The following is a 19,929-nucleotide window of genomic DNA, read 5'->3' as shown; positions in this document are numbered from 1 at the left end:
ACTCACTGCATACCCTATAACAGTATAGCCGACCCTCTACTTTCTAATGGGAACATGTCGTACCTTGTTACTGTGGCCCTGCTCTGTGTGTCCTTAAATTCTTAGTGGGGTTTTTCCTAAAATTGGTCAGCCGTTGGACTCACTGCATACCCTATAACGGTATAGCAGACCCTCTCCTTTCTAATGGGAGCATGTCGTACTTTGTTACTGTGGCCCTGCTTTGTGTGTCTTTAAATTCTTATTGGGGGTTTTCATTAAAATTTGTCAGCCGTTGGATTCACTGCATACCCTATAACTGTATAGCAGACCCTCTACTTTCTAATGGGAACATGTCATACCTTGTTACTGTGGCCCTGCTCTGTGTGGCCTTAAATTCTTAGTGGGGTTTTTCCTAAAATTTGTCAGCCGTTGGATTCACTGCATACCCTATAACTGTATAGCCTACCCTCTCCTTTCTAACGGGAACATGTCGTACCTTGTTACTGTGGCCATGCTCTTTGTGTCTTTAAATTGTTAGTGTTTTTTTTAAAAAATTTTGGCCACCCTTGCAGTCACTGCATGGGCATTACCACTATAGAAGACCCGCTCCTTTATAATGGGAACATTTTTTTTACTGAGACCCTCCTCTATGTCTCTTCAAAGGGGTATTAGGTTGCGTCCAAATTTTTGACAACCCTTGCAGTCACTGGATGCGCAATAACAGTATAGGAGACCCACTTGTTAACAATGGGAACAACAAAGCATAGCCCTCTGATGGCTCTCTAACAATAGCTAGGGCCGACTGCTGGCCTTTTAAGAATAGTAAGGGCCGTCTGATGTTCCTATAAAAATAGGCTTTATGACTTTCAGAGTCCCTCCATCACAAATAAAACAGGATGTGTCTGATGACACCACATTGCCAGATGAGGTTGTAAAATGTTAAAATGACATTTCCCGGTGAATGCATTTGTCATAAAAAATAACATAAAAAAACATAACAATAGGATCTTTCTTTAGTATAAAAAACAGCATCACCAATTTAACCTCAATGTAATCACATTGTTCAGCTCATGCACCTCCTCCTCCATCTCCGAAATAACCACATCAGTCACAAGCTGACAGCACTGCAGCACTGCCTTGGCCAAACAGCAACAGGCTGTGCTGAAGATAACATGCTTAATGCTTAATTGACAAACCGCCCAGCGCTGCATAGTTGTTGAAAGCTGTAACACAGCAGCTTGATCTGTGGCTCTCACCGCTGAACATACAGCCAGGCATGGTCGTGTGTTACAATGGGCGGAACCTGGTGACGGAGAAATGACAACCGGGGTAGATAAGGTTTCCCTCTATGCCAGTCCTTTCACAGAGCTAAAGAATATGGCTGTGGTGAAATACAACTCCCACTGAGAAGCTGTTTCAGATTGAAAAACATTGTGCCCACCAGAGGATTTGTTTCTGAGGGCTAACCTTTCTCACCCGCTCAAGAGCCCTATAGCAGCTGCAAAGTTAGCGCTATCATGAACTCTCCTGAGGTAGAAGCCAAGGCACACCAAAGAATTCTCTGGTGGGACTGTCCAACCCTGCCGAGAAGCAGTCCTGGCTAAGAAAAGTGTGTGGGAAGATTCCAGGACACTCTATTTTTACTGAGGAGGAAACACATGCAAACATGGGGAGAACATACAAATTTCTTGCAGATGTTGTCCTTGCTGGGATTTGAACCCAGGATCCCAGTGCTGCAAGACTTCAGTGCTAACCACAGATCCAATGTGCTGCCGTTCACCCTCTAATATCTAACAGGCTGGAGAAACTTGAGCCTACTGCCACTCTATCATCAGCTCCTTTGTGAGAAAATGTATTTGGGCAGCCACTCAGTTTACCAAATAAAATTCCAGAGAAGGAAATTGAGGATGGCTTCGCTACTGGTACTGGGGGCAGGGCTAATACCATGGTGTTGTACCATAGTTTGCTGGAAATATTCCAGGCTGGTAGGAGGCAAGAAAATTCCCACAGAAAAGTACCAGCAGTAATGTTCAGGCCACATTTCAAGTGCAAGCAGCTTTAGAGGACTTCCTGGGAGAAATGACACGCAGGGTAGATACGGTTTCCCTCTATGCCAGTCCTTTCACTGAGCTAAATACAACTCTTATCAAAAAAAGTTGTGGACTGGCTCCGTACCGTCCCTGGCCACATTCACCTGTCCACGTGTTTGTGGTTAGGCAGTCCTTCTTAGTAAGTGCACTGGGTAGGGCATGGGTAATGTTGTGGGACCCGTGCTTGTGGAAGGCGAAGGCGATACCGGAAAAAATACTGGCGGCTGGGGACCGAGTATGGACACCCGGCCGCCGCCTGCATGAGGTTGTGAAAAGCTTCCACCTCCACAAGCTTAAAAGGCCATATTTCAAGTGCAAAGAGCTGCCCAGAAATCTGTCAGTTTAGTGTTGTGGCCTGTGGGTGGGTGGGTGGCTGGCTGCATACTTGCAATTGCATTCCAAGTAACAGAAAACTAAGCAGATGATGGCCTCTATCATCATCATGGCCTCACCTCGGCACTATGAACTCTCCTGAAGGAGAAGCCAGGGCCCGCCGGAGGAGTCTCCGGTTCTCTGGTGGGCCCGTGCAACCCTGCCGAAAAGCAGCCCTGGCTAAGAAAAGTGTGGGGGAAGGTTCCTGGACACTCTATGGCTGCTTTTTTAATGCGGATCGGCCATGCTTATGCATGTTATTTCTCAAAACGCATTACGGATCAGGCCATTTTCCAACTCTGTATTCAAGAAATTAAATGCGCAAAGAAAGATGTGTGTGTGTCAAAGCACCATTGACAAGTGCGAGTTGATGTTGGATGGGCTGCCATTGCTTCTGCAACAAGCTCAATTACAGGATTTTCTGGGAGAAATGACAAGCAGGGTAGATACGGTTTCCCTCTATGCCAGTCCTTTCACCGAGCTAAATACAACTCTTAGCAAAAAAAGTTGTGGACTGGCTCCGTACCGTCCCTGGCCACATTCACCTGTCCACGTGTTTGTGGTTAGGCGGTCCTTCCCAGTAAGTGCACTGGGGAGGGCACGGGTAATGTTATGGGACCCGTGCTTGTGGAAGGCGGAGGCGATACCGGGAAATATAGTGGCGGCTGGGGACAGAGTATGGACACCCGGCCGCCGCCGGCATGAGGTTATGAAAAGCTTCCACCTCCACGAGCCTAAAAGGCCACATTTCAAGTGCAAGCAGCTGTCAAAAATTTGGCAGTATAGTATTGCAGCCTGTGGGTGGGTGGCTGCCGGCATTCTTGTGCTTGCATTCCAAGGAATGGGGTAGGGACAACTGAACACTGCAGTGGGACAAGGACGTGGACGGTGATTGTTGCAAGTCTGCAACGACAGGTGCATGGCGGGAGGCATCTTCGCATGTGCCAAGGATCACTTATGATGGGCACACATTTAGGCAGTGACCTGGAAGTCAGAGATGTTTCCAGAGGTCTTCCCCTTGCTGTTCCCATGTCTTTTCAGCACTGTATGCATGTGTCTGATGATGTGTCACACACCACATGGCCAGATAAGGTTGTAAAATGTTAAAATGACATTTCCTGGTGAATGCATTTGTCTTGGTTGAAAGCAATGCAAAAGTGCAAAAACGTGTCAAAAATGCTACGTGTGTAGGAGTATTTTTGTTTTTGTTTATTTATTTTGCCTTATATACAAGTCATCACCCTGGAAAGGATGTTCCTTACGCCGTAAAAGTGGCGTAATACTCTGACGACGTTGTTGACAGCAGTGATCTGGGAGTCAGAGATGCTTCCAGGGGTCTTCCCCATGCTGTTCCCATGTCATTTGAGCACAGTTCCCATCGATTTGGGCAATTTTTAGGCCCTCTGCAGACCGCCGTGGGGAGCCACCTGAAAAATGCTCAAGTTTCCCCTAGACTTATATTGGGCTCATTGCTCGGGTTGAGCACCCGAGTATTTCAATTTGCTCGACCCGAGCAACGAGTACTCGAGCATTTTAGTGCTCGCTCATCACTAATGACAACCAAAAACATCCAAATAATCCTGATTAAAAAGTTCACATACCCTAGTGATTTTGGCCTGATAGCATGCACAGAATTTGACACAAATGGGTTTGAATGGCTACTAAAGGTAACATCCTCACCTATGACCTGTTTGCTTGTAATCAGTGTGTGTGCATAAAGCTGAGTGAGTTTCTGGGATCCAGCTACTGACGTTTCTGGATTTTGAGATGGGGAAAGAAAAATAATTATCAACGGATCTACGGGAAAAGGTAGTTGAACTGTATAACACAGGAAAGGGAGGCAAAAAGAGTATAACACAGGAAAGGGATACAAAAAGATATCCCAGGAATTGATAATGCCAGTCTGCAGTGTTCAAACTGTGATTAACAAATGGAAAATCAGATGCTCTGTAAAAACCAAACCACAGTCAGGTAGACCATCAAAAATTTCAGCCACAACTGCCAAGAAAATTGTTCGGGATGCAAAGAAAAACCAACAAATAACATCAGCTGAGAACACACTTAGGGGTGTACTCACTTTTGTTGCCAGCGGTTTAGACATTAATGGCTGTGTGTTGAGTTATTTTGCAGGCACACCAAATTTACAGTTAAACAAGCTGTACACTGACTACTGTACATTGTATCAAAGTGTCGCATCTTCAGTGTTGTCCCATCAAAAATATATATATGTATTCCGGCCCATTTTTGGAGTTTTGTGTGAAATTATATCCAATTTGCCTTTTTTTTCTCAGTTTTTTTGTGTTGTTCCAATAAACACAAAGGAAATAAACATGCGTGTAATAAAACATGTGTAATTTTCTGAAACAATTTCAAGGGTGCCAGCACTTTCCGCCATGACTGTATATGCAGGTAGAGTCCTTAACCCCTTTACAACCCAAAGTGGTTTGCACGTTAATGAGAAGGCCAATTTTTACAATTCTGACCACTGTCACTTTATGAGGTAATTACTCTGGAACGCTTCAACGGATCCCCCTGGTTCTGAGAATATTTTTTCATGACATATTGTACTTTATGATTGTGGTAAAATTTCTTCGATATCACTTGTGTTTATTTGTGAAAAAAACAGATATTTGGCGAAAATTTTGAAAATTTTGCAATTTTCAAAATTTGAATTTTTATGCCCCTAAATCGGAGAGATATGTCACACAAAAAAAGTTAATAAATAACATTTCCCATATGTCTACTTTACATCAGCACAATTTTGGAACCCAAATTTATTTTTATTAGGGAGCTATAAGGGTTAAAATTGACCAGCGATTTCTCATTTTTCCAACAAAATTTACAAAACCATTTTATTAGGGACCACATCACATTTGAAGTCACTTTGAGGGGTCTTTATGACTGAAAATACCCAAAAGTGACACCATTCTTAAAACTGCACCCCTCAGTGAATCGTGTCATCATGGCAACATCCGGGAAGCCGCGGCACACATTGCTGGACGCCGGCAGGAGAGGTGACTATCCCGATCACCTCCCCTTGCCCCCGCAATGCTGCGAACGACTTCGATCGCAGCATTGTGGGGGTTAATGTGCGGGACCTCTCCCAGCACATAGCACCGGGTGTCAGCTGTGACAATCAGTTGACACCCGGCGGCGATCACGCCCGCACAGCCTGTGTGCGGGCGCGATCGCAAAGATGTACTAATACGTATCAGGCTCTTAAGTCCCAGGGCGCAGATACGTATCAGTACGTCTTGGGCTTTAAAGAAGTTAAAATTAAATGGGAAAAGTCACAAAACTTTGCAACTTTTCAAGAGCTTTATGCCAGTTTTCTGGCAAAAACACTGGTGAATCGGGTTCATAATCTCTAATCCTTTCAGCTCCCTTTAATTAGACTACTTTCAACAAACTAATTATAAGTATATGGTCTGTTTTTTTTTTAATGCTTTTAAAATAATTGTAAATATTTTCAATCCCCTTTTGTTATAAGGATTTCCCAAAAATTAGCTAATCATAGGTTGTCCTGCATTCGTGACAGTGATTGACTGCGCGGTCACTTGGAAGTTTACATTGGCATCACTACAAGGCCGGTAAAGAAGGACTGTCAGGGACCCCCAGAGTGTGGTAAAATGCGCCAACTAATTCATAATTCATTTAATTCTCACACAATATACTAAGTTAGTGTAAGTCTACAAAAAAGCAACAAAACTTGGTGTTAAAAAAATTGAGCATAACTTTTTGAAAAATGAGCCAGGTTATGCCAAATCTTACATATTTTGTGACTTTGTGATCAGTTATCAACACAAATATTTTACTCAAATTACCAGATCGATGGATAAGAATTGGGACTTTTCCCTAAATCTCTCCAAAACATCACCGCTTATAGAAGACCACCCTCATATCCAGATCAGATTTTCTGTGAGAGATGCCCAGATTCACAATATAGTATGCATACTGGCCATCTATGAGAAGTCCACCCCAATGGAAGTCCAGTTATTATAGAGGATTTTACTGTTTATATAAGGGGCAGACAATGACAGTGAAGGGCCCTTAATCAGGACTTCTGATCTGGGCCCCCCACCCTCCATCAGGCACCACCTACATATACATTTCCATGTATATTTATATTAGGCACACATATAAAATTTGCACATGCTAATACTCTATACACATTTTAGCGTATGCATATACATAGTGCACACAAACATAAAATACGGACATACACATAAGATGCACATACACAGTATAGAGTCCCGGTAGTCCTCATAGTTTTAAGCATGGACCCTGGCAAATTGTAGACGGACTTTTATTGTTCATGGGCTTTAAGGGAGAGAGGCTTCCTTTGTGGAGGACACTCATGAATGCCATTCATTTGCAGTGTACACCGTGTCGTGTCATGGAAAACACTCACCCTAGTTTGGCTTTCTTCTTCTTCAGCTAATAGCAATGAATTTGTCTGTCGATTTTCTTCTCATCAGAAGATGCTTTTGTTTAGATGTTAACTTCCATCTGACTGATAAGAAAAGCTTTGCTGATCTTCTTGTAGACTTCACATTTTTTGTAAAGAAATTATTTTCTTTCTCAGAAATGTCTTGTGACATTTCTCTTCTATGTGGTGCCACTTACCCTTCTCATCAGAGGAGGCTTTTGTTTAGGTGTTAACTTCCATAGTCGGCCTGGACGTCTCTGTAAGATGGTTGCAGTTCCATCTTTGTTATAGTTTTGCATCACTTTTGCTACAGTATTCTGACTGATAAGTAAAGTTTTGCTGATCTTCTTGTAGACTTCACATTTATTGCAAAGAAATTATTTTCTTTCTCAGGTTTTGTGACATTTCCCTTCTATGTGGTGCCATTGCTGATAGCATGAAATGGGAAGGAGTTTTCTTTATTAAGTAACTTCCTTTTACAGACACCTGTCTGCTGGACATCTGTTTAATGAATAATTACACTTACTTGTGGTTCAGTTCTTGTTAATTAGAATTTTGTTGTCTAAACTTAGCTTTTCTCTTAAGACTGTTACTGGGATGTTCTCATTTTTGAAACATGATCTTGAATGAGTTTGTTAAGAAAATTACTTTTTTGGGGTCTGCAAAATACCAAATCTTGTTTGCATTCAATGGCTCAAATTTGCGAGAGTATTTTGTAGTATGGTATCCCATATAAAATGATGATTCTGAAAGGAAACTACAGGTTTGCTGACAAATCTATTTGGGTGTACTGATTTATGCTAAACACTGTATATATATATATATATATATATATATATATATATATATATATATATATATAAACCTTATAAGTTTGGTATCACAGTAATCGTACTACTGACTCTGAATCATTTTGTCAGTTTGTTTTTACAACACAATACACACTGTAAAATGAAGGAACCCAAACCTGGCATTTTTTCTCATTTTTCAACACATTATATGATAAAATGAATGGTGTTGTTCAAAACTACAACACTAAGCGTCAGCACACTGTGATTTGCTGATCTGTAAGATGTGTTCTTTGTGCTGTGAAAATACACAGCTGTGATATCTCACCAAATATTCATAGTGGGAACTTAAAATTATGTTTTTCTGCCATGATTAAGGATGGTTTGGATGTATGAAACATGTTGACCTTTTATTTCTATCTTTGTGGAATTAAGGCTGCATGAACCAGTCACCAACCATTATCTGTATATGTACAAATATTAAGTGCTACTGAGTGCTGTAGGAAAAACTTAGAATAGTGAGGTGATTTGATAGTCCTGCCACAAATAATCTGTTTCTACTGCACACTTAAAATCTCTGATAGTGGGAATGAACATGATTGCCTGCAGTAGTGCACTCCTGAGAGCTGGTGCAGCAGAGAAAATATCTTGGACATGAGAGTGGAAGGTCCTGATTATGGAGGATGTTAATCTTAGCTCATTGGAGTGTAGATATGGTAGAGATGCAGGACTGTGCAGCAGTGTGGAGAGGTTTGTGGATGAGTGTAATGACTGGTACAGGGTGGAGGCACCAGTGTAACTGCTGGACAGAAATATGAGACTGACTGCTGCATTAAGGATAATGAGAAATACATTTAGTGAGAAGAAGAGCAATTAGTGAGTTACAAGTATTTGTGAATTCAAGACAAAAAGGAATCAGAGCAACAGTAACAGATTTTACTTTTTTTTAATTAATAATGGGATGAATAAAATCGTGAACATTATCAATAGACTAAATCAAAGTCAGGAAGATAGCCGAGGTCAGATACCAGGTGATCAGTAAATGACAAGTCAGACGAGCAGTATGAATACCGCGGAGCCTGATAACAGAGGCGTTACTGAAACTTGTCCAGGTTGACCAGTCAGAAGGCCACAGGTAGATGGTGAAGGTCCTTCTATACAGCTCCAGCAGTGATGGTGGATCTGCTGGACTTCAGGGCGCTGGATGCTTAGGTGTCCCGTCTTTTAGATGGTTTTAGGGCAACAGTGACAGCATGCAAATGCGCGAGCAGCCCTGGATAATCCACGACGGCAGGATGATAAGATCCGGCGGAAGATGGAACCTATGAGAAGAGAAATAAATATAATGTAAGTGATGGGACTCCATATTACATGATAATGCTGTGCAGTCACTGTGGCCGGACGGCAGAGGAATATTATCATACAGAGGTCAGGGGTCATTGTCAGCAATCATACATGTGACAATCCCATCACTGACAGATGACATCTACTCCACATGAATTATTCTCACTGGCATCACACAACATGGAGCTGATTCTCACACTTACCTCGTCTCTTTTTCCCATTTTTTCCATTTTCTGAGTTTTGTTGCTCCATACTCAGATTTATTGCCGATTTTCTTTCTTCATGAGATGGAAATTCTGATGAAAAATTTAAAAAAAAATCAGTAACAATACATTCTTATAGGATCTGCTTTGTCATAATATGGATAACATAAGAGACCTATAGTATTGTATAAAAACCATGTGGGAATATTTGAGCCTTGAAGTCAACATTCACATTGCTGGTGCTGTAGACATGTACATACCTGGCAAAGGGGACGAGGGTGGCAAGATGGCAACAGCATCGTCTGTATTACATACAGGAACAGATACTTTCTGCCTGTTTGAAGAAGAAAAACATGTAAATCTCAAGTAAACTCCATATAAAAGGGGTTGTCTCACTAGAAGAACACCGACTATAAGGACTAGTAGGACATATGACTGTCATAGTAGGGAAGGTCTTCTGCTCAAGACTACTTTTTATAGAGAGCTGAGAGGAAAACAACTACCAAGAATGGCCGGCATTTCATACTACATCTCTCCTACAGTGAGGGCAGCACTAAAAGTGCATGACCGGCCACAATTATGGGCTGTTATCTCCAACAATTCCGAAAGCTGAAAGCACAATGACCCATAACCATGGGGCGGTGGATGCTGCATTTGATATTATGGTATTTATGTCCTATATTTGGTGTTGTGCACATATATCAGCCTGGAGCTCCCAGTAATGACCCCATAATCTACTCACATTTCTGAGATGTTTGTGTTGGATTCTGGTGTACACTCTGGAGGGGCCTTGGGATCCTCGTTGTTCACCATCCCGTTAGTGGTGGTAGAGTGCTAAATGTGGATAACAATAAGTTATTAAATATATATACTTTTTCATTTTGCAGATCCTTTTTTGTATATATTTTGGATTTATCGATCACATACTTACTTTAGAAAGCCTCTCAGAAGATGATGATGCAAATATTCGGAAGATAAAGTTCTCATCGTCCTCACTTGTGCCCTCCTTATCCTCTGAGATCAGATGGTTGTTTTCATCAGAGTGATCTACAAGACATAGGTAAGGAAGGATTGTTAGAGGGTGTCAGTATAACACAGTCGCTATATCTCACTAGGTTACTAGATGATACAACGTAATATACAGAATACATGAAAAAAAACTCCTGTACAAAATTAGGGAAATAGGGATACAGGACGAACCCATGGTCAACATAGCTGAGATCCATGAAACATGGATAACATAGTAGACCAGAAAAACCATGTGGAAATATTTGAGCCTTGAAGTCAACATTCACATTGTTGGTGCTGTAGACATGTACATACCTGGCAATGGGGACGAGGGTGGCAAGATGGTAACAGCATCGTCTGTATTACATACAGGAACAGATTCTTTCTGCCTGTTTGAAGAAGAAAAACATGTAAATCGTAAGTAAACACAGTATAAAATGGGTTGTCTCACTATAAGAACACTGACTATAAGGCCTAATAGGACATATGACTGTCATAGTGGGGAAGGTTTTCTGCTCCAAACTACCTTCCATGGATCAGAACACAACTACCAAGAATGTCTGGCAAGTAATACTACAGCTCTCCTACAGAGTAGGCAGTGCTAAAAATGCATGACCTGCCACAATTATGGGCTGTTATCTTCTGCATTTTCTGAAGCCAAAAGTACAATGACTGTTAACCATGAAGCGGTGAATGCTGCATTTGATATTCTGTTATTTATGTCCTATATTTGGTGTTGTGTACATAGATCAGCCTGGAACTCCCAGTAATGACCCTTTCTAATCTACTCACATTTCTGAGATGTTTGTGTTGGTTTCTTGTGTATACTCTGGAGGGGCATTGGGATCCTCATTGTTCACCATCCTGGTAGCGATGGTACAGAGCTAAATACGGATAAAAATAAGATATAAAATATTTTTTTTATGTACTTTTAGAGTTTTTTTTATTTTTTTTTACATATTTTGGATTTATTAATCACATACTTACTTTACAAAGCTTTTCAGAAGATGACGTAAAATTTTGGAAGTCAAGGCTCTCATTGTTCTCACTTGTGCCTTCCTCATCCTTTGAGACCAGATGTTTGTTTATATCAGAATGATCTACAAGAAATAGGTAATGAAGTATTATTAGAGGTTGTCAGTATAACACAGTCACTATTTATCACTAATATTAATGGGAACAGATGATCACATATTAGGGAAGATGAGACAAACAGTCGCTTAGTCTAGATGACGTCTCCTTCTACTTACTGATAAATAAGCTGGTGTCTGCGTCTGAAACAAGCTGAGGAACATACTCCAGCTCCTGGCTCAGAATGTTGTCAAAGTCCAAGTCACTCAGGAATGGATGAACCTTGATCTCAAATGCTCCTCCTAGAAAAAGAAAAACAAAAGTGATGCGGACATGGTCAGGGATGGCTCCATATCTGAACAGTTTATCGTAATCTGAACTAATGACAAAACTGAGCCGACATGAAGGAAATAAACTGAAAGTCTTAGTGTGGAGAACTAGAAATACAGTAGATGAGCTGATAGAGAAATGCTGATCTTCATGGACATGAGCGATATGTCCTTGGTCTAATAAGGGAATATTAATACTAGTATATCTGTTACCTGTCCCAAGTCTACGCACAGGATTTCTTCTGAGCAGCTCAGTGATGAGATTCTGAGCATCCAGGGGTGGAGCGCGATCACAATTCCAAATTAGTTCTCCTGTTACATAGAAAATTACAGAAAATAAAACCTCTTTACTGGACTGTAACATAAAGCAAAGGAAATAACTAAACAAATGTAACCAATCAACGCAATGATCGGATTATTCTACTCACCAATGACAACCCTTTTATAAAGCTCAGTGAGGGAATCAGCATCAAATGGTACACATCCCAGCAGGAATTTATACAGGATGATCCCCAATGACCACCAGTCAACAGGTCTTCCATAGCCTTCTTTCAGGATGATCTCTGGGGCTATGTAACATGGGGTGCCACAGAACTGGAAACCAACAGAACATAGAGATGAGAATCGATGAAACAATTATTATGACAAGATATCATCGTTAAAATACAATGCAGAAGATAAAATATTAGTGGAAAAGTTCTCTAGAAAGGAAGAACGTAGAGAAGAGACAATAGTGTGATGAGATTTGCAAATAACAAGCTAAGTTCTTATAGGTGATGCTGACCTCACGGTCCTGGAACTCTCTGGAGATGTCCACTGCTAATTCCTTGTAGGTGTTGGTTTTCGGTATCATTAGACCAAGTTTTGAAATCCCAAAATCGGTAACTTTAATATGTCCAGTAGATGTAATCAGGAGGCTGCAAAAGAGAAGATGATTTTAGCCTCACAGACTGAATGATAATAAATGACAACTTTCCCCACTTTATTACACTACGGGGGCACTTACTTTTCCGGCTTCAGGTCTCTGTGCACCACACCGTAACTATGCAGGTATTCCACGGCAAGTACCGCCTCTGCAAAGTACAAGCGGGCCATGGGGACAGAGAAAGGACCCCTGGTGCTTAGAAGGGTCCCACAGTCTCCACCTATAGAAGAAAGGAAATATGACCGGTGAGGGGTTTATACAGAAGATAACCATGATATACCACGAGCAGATAACCATGATGTATAATGAGCAGTGAGCGGAAACATACTGGGGAGATCACACAGATAGTGGCGTACATAGAAATCACAAGACCCCATATCAAAAGTTGTAATTGCCCCACACCCTAAAAAATAAAAAATAAATATATTTATATCCCTGTTGAAGCAGCTTGGTGTTCTCACCAGCAGTACAACTTTTATGGCCATTTTAGAGTATGATGCTCCCAAAAATGCCCAGACCCACACTCAATGAGTATGGTATCTCCACAGTGAATCCTCCTAAGGAGGCCACCACTTAGAAGGAGGCCAGCCACAACCCACAGCAACCCTCCCACTCAGGATAATGGTTCCCACAGTCCCTCACACAATATAATGGTCCGCATAACTCCCCACTCAGTATGATGTCCCCACACAGAATGGGGGCCTCCATACAGAGTGAGGACCCCCACAGCACCCCACTTAATATGATGACCTCCACTCAGCATTCACAGTCCCCCCATATCTAGTCATACGGCCCCCTTTCAGTATTTTGGTCCCTACTAGCCACCTACTCAGTATTTTTGCCCCCACCAGCCCCACCTCCTTGAAGAAGCAAATACCGCTGAAATTGTGATGACAGGTGGAGGGATGCTGCCCACTGCCGAGCGTCGACAGACCCCCTCCGACTGATGAGCCCCATAGCGCCCCTGCACCAAGATCAATGAATTTACGAGCATCTTGGTAATAGATAACCTATAGTAAATGCTCTGTCGGGATGTAACCAACAATGTCCTAATGATATGAGCAGTGATAAGATGAAAGCAGACATGGGCTGAATATAATACAATAGATGTGTCTTACCTCCTACATACTCCATGACCATACACAGGTGAGATCTAGTTGGAAAGGAGCAGAGCATGGAGACCACAAAGGGACAATCAGCAAATGTTAAGATGTCCCTCTCCAGAAAGGCCCATTCCAATCTCTGTGCAGTATTTAGGTTCCGCTTAGCCATTTTCTTCATAGCAAAGGTCTGGTGTGAGTCTTTATGATGCACTAAGTAGACGGCCCTGGAGAGAAGGAGAATCCATCGGTTATAATAAATCCTTATTAATAATCCATCTATAGAAATCATTATATGTTTAATACTGGTATCCAAGGGGTAACATTTCTCCTTGCGGAGAGTGACATGTTAAGCTTGTCAAGGTGAGGAGACTTTTAAGCCTCAATGATCCTCTGGGAAATATGCAAATTGTCTCTTCAGAGAGGAAGAGAACTAGAACTCTAGTGCCCCTTATAGGAAGTAGTAATCCTAAAAGTCAATATCAACCCTTTAACGAGCCTTATCACATGACATGGAATAATAGCCATAACCAAAATCTCAATTTTCGGACACTATGTTTTGGGGTACAAGCACTCATCAGTGCAAAGTGTGAGATATGGTTTGGCTGGGTGAGAGGCATCTGACCGGGATCCAAGCGGTAACGTTTCTCCTTGCGGAAAAAGCCATGTTAAGCATGTCAAGGTGAGGAGACTTTTAAGCTGCAATGCTCTTCTGGGAAATATGCAAATTGTCTCTTTTCAGAGAGGAAGAGAATTAGCACCCTAGTGCCACCTATAGGAAGTAGCAATCCTATTTCCCAGAGAAGCATTGCGGCTTAAAAGTCTCCTCATGTCCGCAAGGAGAAACGTCAACCCCTTGGATACCGGTCAGACACCTCTCACCCAGTCAAACCATATCTCACACTTTGCACTGAAGAGGGGCAGTACCCCAGAACACAGTTCCTGCAAATTGAGATTTTGGTTTTGGCTATTATCCTAAGTCATGTGACAAGGCTTGTTAAAGGGTCGATATTGACTTTTAGGATTGCTACTTCCTTTAGGTGGAGTTCTAGTTTGCTTCCTCTCTGAAGAGACAATTTGCATATGTTTAATACTAGAAGTCTGGCCGCCACTATAAATCCACATCTAGAAATACATAAAATAGCACTACATAGATCACCTATGGGAGGTCTCCACAATGCCACTTCTGCCGGAGCCATCACCCAGGTCACATTATAGATACGAGAATCTATCGAAATTCTCTTTGGGCAGATTCGCTATAACTGACCAAATACAATTTAGTGCAAATAAAATTGGTCCAAAATGAATGTGCTCCAGGGCTCTCTTCTGCTGCTGAGGCCAGTGATTGGGCCCACATGGTCATGGTGGAGGGTGTAGATGTCATTGACATCAATATGGTGTCACCCTTCATGTGACCATGTGTAGCCAACTTCTCTGATCAGCTTCATAATGGAGCCCCCCCCATCAAAACAAAGATCAGAGTGGAGAGCAGAAAAGCTCAGGTGGAGGAGGCAGCATAAGAACAGATGAGGGTCTAGCACAGGCGAATGTAATAATATTATATTATTATATATTATATTGTATGTAATTATATTATTTAAATCGCTTTCCTTACACTTTGATTTGCTACAGATCATATAATTTCCCTATGATAACACTGAATGGCAGAGTGCAGGGGCAGAAGCATTGTCATAGGGAACCCTGAGAAATGTGGATTATGGCAACAGAAATCTCACCCAAAATTTCCACTGCTGATGAGTTTGGAAGTTTCATAGTCGCTCATATGCGGCTTTCTCGCCGGAACCAATGAATCCATCACGCTCTATAAAAGAATAAGAAATAATACTGATTTATCGAAGATGCAGGAAAAAAGTTACAGATGCAAAAACTTCTCCCCCCATATTATGTCCCAGATGATTTACACTGATATGATGTTGGGAGGATACAAACCGGACGCTGGGCAGACCTGGCGCTAGCACCCAGCACACCCAGGCAAGTGCCGGGGCCCTGAGTAGGCGAGGGGCCCACTTGCTGTCGGGCACCCTGGTGCGCTATGGGACTGGTGAGCAGAGGAGAGTGGTGCCAGCGCCAGCTAGTGGGCCTTGCTCCCCCCCCAATGCTTGCCCAGGACCACGGCTGGCACAATACTTACCTCTCCACAGCTGGTGAGCAGTGAGGTGAGCATTTGATTTTTTTTTTTTATGTATGGAGGTATGGGGCATTATATGGGGGGAGAAGTGACATCCTGCATGGGGCATTATATGGGGGGGAGGTAGGGACATCCTGCGTGGGGTATTATATGGGGGGGAGAAGTGACATCCTGCATGGGGCATTATATGGGGGGGAGTGACATCCTGCATGGGGCATTATATGGGGTGAGAGGTGACATCCTACATGAGGCATTATATGGGGTGGACATCCTGCATGGGGCATTATATAGGGGGGGTGACATCCTGCATAGGGTATTATATGAGGGGGAGAAGTGACATCCTGTATGGGTCATTATATGGGGGGGAAGTGACATCCAGCATAGGGCTTTATATGGGGTGAGAGGTGACATTCTGCATGGGGCATTATATGGGGGGTGACATCCTGCATGGGGCATTATATGGGAGGAGTGACATCCTGCATGGGGTATTATATGGGGGGAGAAGTGACATCCTGCATGGGGAAATATATGGGGTGAGAGGTGACATCCTACATGGGGCAGTATGTGTTGGGGGGACATCCTGCATGCGGCATTATATGGGGGGGGTGACATCCTGCATGGGGCATTATATGGGGGATGACATCCTGCATGGGCCATTATGTGGGGTGGGACATCCTGCATGGAGCATTATGTGGGGGGGACATCCTGCATGGGGAATTATATGGGGGGTGACATCCTGCATGGGGCATTATGTGGGGGGGATATCCTGCATGGTGCATTATGTGTGGGGGACATCCTGCATGGGGCATTATGTGGGGTGGGACATCCTGCATGGGGCATTATGTGGAGGGGACATCCTGCATGGAGAATAATATGGGGGGTGACATCCTGCATGGGCCATTATGTGGGGGGGCACAGCCTGCATGGGGCATTATGTGGGGGGCACAGCCTGCATGGGGCATTATGTGGGAGGGACATTCTGCATGGGGAATTATATGGGGGGTGACATCCTGCATGGGTCATTATGTGGGAGAGGGACATCCTGCATGGGGCATTATGTGGGGGGGGGCACAGCCTGCATGTGGCATTATGTGGGGGGTCAAAGCCTGCATGGGGCATTATGTGGGGGTCACAGCCTGCATGGAGCATTATGTGGGGGGTTAAAGCCTGCATGGGGCATTATGTGGGGGGCACAGCCTGCATGGGGCATTATGTGTGGGGTCACTGCCTGCATGGGGCATTATATGGGGGCACAGCCTGCGTGGAGCATTTTATGGGGTCCATTATTCTATATGGAGCAATATATGGAGCTCATAATACGGTATAGAGGACTATGTGGTGCCATTATACTGTGTGGAGGACATTACTGTCCGGTCTGCACTGTGAGCTGTGAGGATTCGCCGCTTTCTGAGTTATTGTGGAATTTACAATAGATATCGCTCATGTAATATAAGAAGTGAAATCTTCGGGCTTGTACTATATATATATATATACAGTACAGACCAAAAGTTTGGACACACCTTCTCATTTAAACATTTTTCCGCATTTTCATGACTATGAAAATTGTACATTCACACTGAAGGCATCAAAACTATGAATTAACACATGTGGAATTATATACTTAACAAAAAAGTGTGAAACAACTGAAAATATGTCTTATAATCTAGGTTCTTCAAAGTAGCCACCTTTTGCTTTGATGACTGCTTTGCACACTCTTGGCATTCGTCTTTGTGCGACGCAGAAAAGGTGAATGGATGGACTCTACATGCCTGGTTCCCACCGTGAAGCATGGAGGAGGAGGTGTGATGGTGTGGGGGTGCTTTGCTGGTGACACTGTTGGGGATTTATTCAAAATTGAAGGCATACTGAACCAGCATGGCTACCACAGCATCTTGCAGCGGCATGCTATTCCATCCGGTTTGCGTTTAGTTGGACCATCATTTATTTTTCAACAGGACAATGACCCCAAACACACCTCCAGGCTGTGTAAGGGCTATTTGACCAAGAAGGAGAGTGATGGGGTGCTACGCCAGATGACCTGGCCTCCACAGTCACCAGACCTGAACCCAATCGAGATGGTTTGGGGTGAGCTGGACCGCAGAGTGAAGGCAAAAGGGCCAACAAGTGCTAAGCATCTCTGGGAACTCCTTCAAGATTGTTGGAAGACCATTTCCGGTGACTACCTCTTGAAGCTCATCAAGAGAATGCCAAGAGTGTGCAAAGCAGTCATCAAAGCAAAAGGTGGCTACTTTGAAGAACCTAGATTCTAAGACATATTTTCAGTTGTTTCACACTTTTTTGTTAAGTATATAATTCCACATGTGTTAATTCATAGTTTTGATGCCTTCAGTGTGAATGTACAATTTTCATAGTCATGAAAATACAGAAAAATCTTTAAATGAGAAGGTGTGTCCAAACTTTTGGTCTGTACTGTATATATATATTTATCTGCGGTATCTGTGCATCATGAATCGCCCACGAAATCCTGGAGCCGCCCTGCAACGGTCATCATACATTACTATAACATTCTGGATAATGTGGGAGATCACACAGAGGAGGACTTACAGGTAATCTGTCACCAGGTGTTTGCTATGTATTCTGAAAGCACCATGATGTAGGGGCAGAGACCCTGATTCTAGTGATGTGTTACTTACTAGGCTGTGTGTGGCTGTTTCAATAAAATCAGTAGATTATCACTAGAAGACTATCTGTCTAGCCAGGTAGTCCTATTGCTCTGTACCCCTGCCTCCACCACTGATTAGCAGCTTTCTGCCTATGCACAGTGTACACAGAAAGCTGCCAATCAATGGTGTGGGCGGGGTTATACAAGACTCAGCATTCAGAGCTCTGCAGCAGAAAAAAATAGTGATTTTATCACAACTGCTCCACCGAGTAAAGTAATCAACACATGGAATCAGGGTCTCTGTCCCTGCATCATGCTTCTCTCAGACCAAATAGCATAAACCTGGTGACAGATTCCCTGTAATTCAAATGCAATTAACACCATAGGGTCATCTACACTTAGAATAGAGACGTCCCATGGTTGTATGGGGGATAATACTGGACGAGTCATTCACACCCCATGATCTGATGACACACACGCATCCCCCTCTATGATACTTACGGATTCTTGGATCTCCGGGATCTCACTAATTCCATTGTTAGGATTCGACAGCTCAGTTGTTTCTAAAATAATGATGAAGAAATGAAATGTATTAGAGGATATTATTCCTACATAGATAATACAGCAATATAACGGAGAAATGACAAGATGTCTGTAAATGGGATTAATACTCGTTATATGGGGATTCTAAATATGAGAATATACGGGGAATCCATAGATAAATGTAATGTAAATGATGGAGGAACCCCTTCATAAATAACAAAAGACTGACCATCACTTCCGAAAAGAAAATGGGTGTGAACAGGTGCATACTAAGAGTAGCCATCCAAATACATAACTAACAAAGTTGCACTCTGTAACGCTATAGCATGTAAACATGAAATAAATGAAATTTGAATTGCATTACTGCTGTAGAAAATAGGATAAAAGGAAGATACTTAGCGCATAATTTGGCCAATTCATGCATGGCCAGCAGCCAGGGCAAGGCGACATTCTTTTTCTGGGTGCATGCCCAGTAGCCATGGCAAGGTGACCTTTTTTTTTGCTGGGTGCATGCCCAGCAGTCATGGCAAGACGACCTTCTTTTGCTGGGTTCATGCCCAGCAGTCACGACAAGGCGACCTTCTTTTGCTGGGTGCATGCCCAGCAGTCATGACAAGGCGACCTTCTTTTGCTGGGTGCATGCCTAGCAGTCACGGCAAGGCGACCTTTCTTGCTGGGAACCTATCTCCACCCATCAGCCCGGGGTGGTTTTAATTACAACAGGATCCTACCTACCCATATAAATGTAGGCTTCAGCCTAGGAGAGGATTCACATTAGGAGAGGATTCCAACAAAAAGATCGCCTTGTCATTGGCTGCTGGGCATTCATGAATTGGCCAAATTATGTGCTCAGTATCTTAGTTTTTTCCCATTTTCTAGAGCAGTAATGCAATTTAAATTTAATTTATTTCATGTTACTTGCTATAGCACTGCAGAATGGACCCTCCATCACATGAATGAGGAAGCCCCCACCCAC

This window comes from Phyllobates terribilis, unplaced genomic scaffold, assembly GCF_046119375.1.
Source record: "Phyllobates terribilis strain yellow unplaced genomic scaffold, ASM4611937v1 Scaffold_136__1_contigs__length_4911898, whole genome shotgun sequence".
Lineage (NCBI taxonomy): Eukaryota > Metazoa > Chordata > Amphibia > Anura > Dendrobatidae > Phyllobates > Phyllobates terribilis.
The sequence above is the reverse complement of the archived record's forward strand: the minus strand, read 5'-3'. Positions refer to the sequence as shown.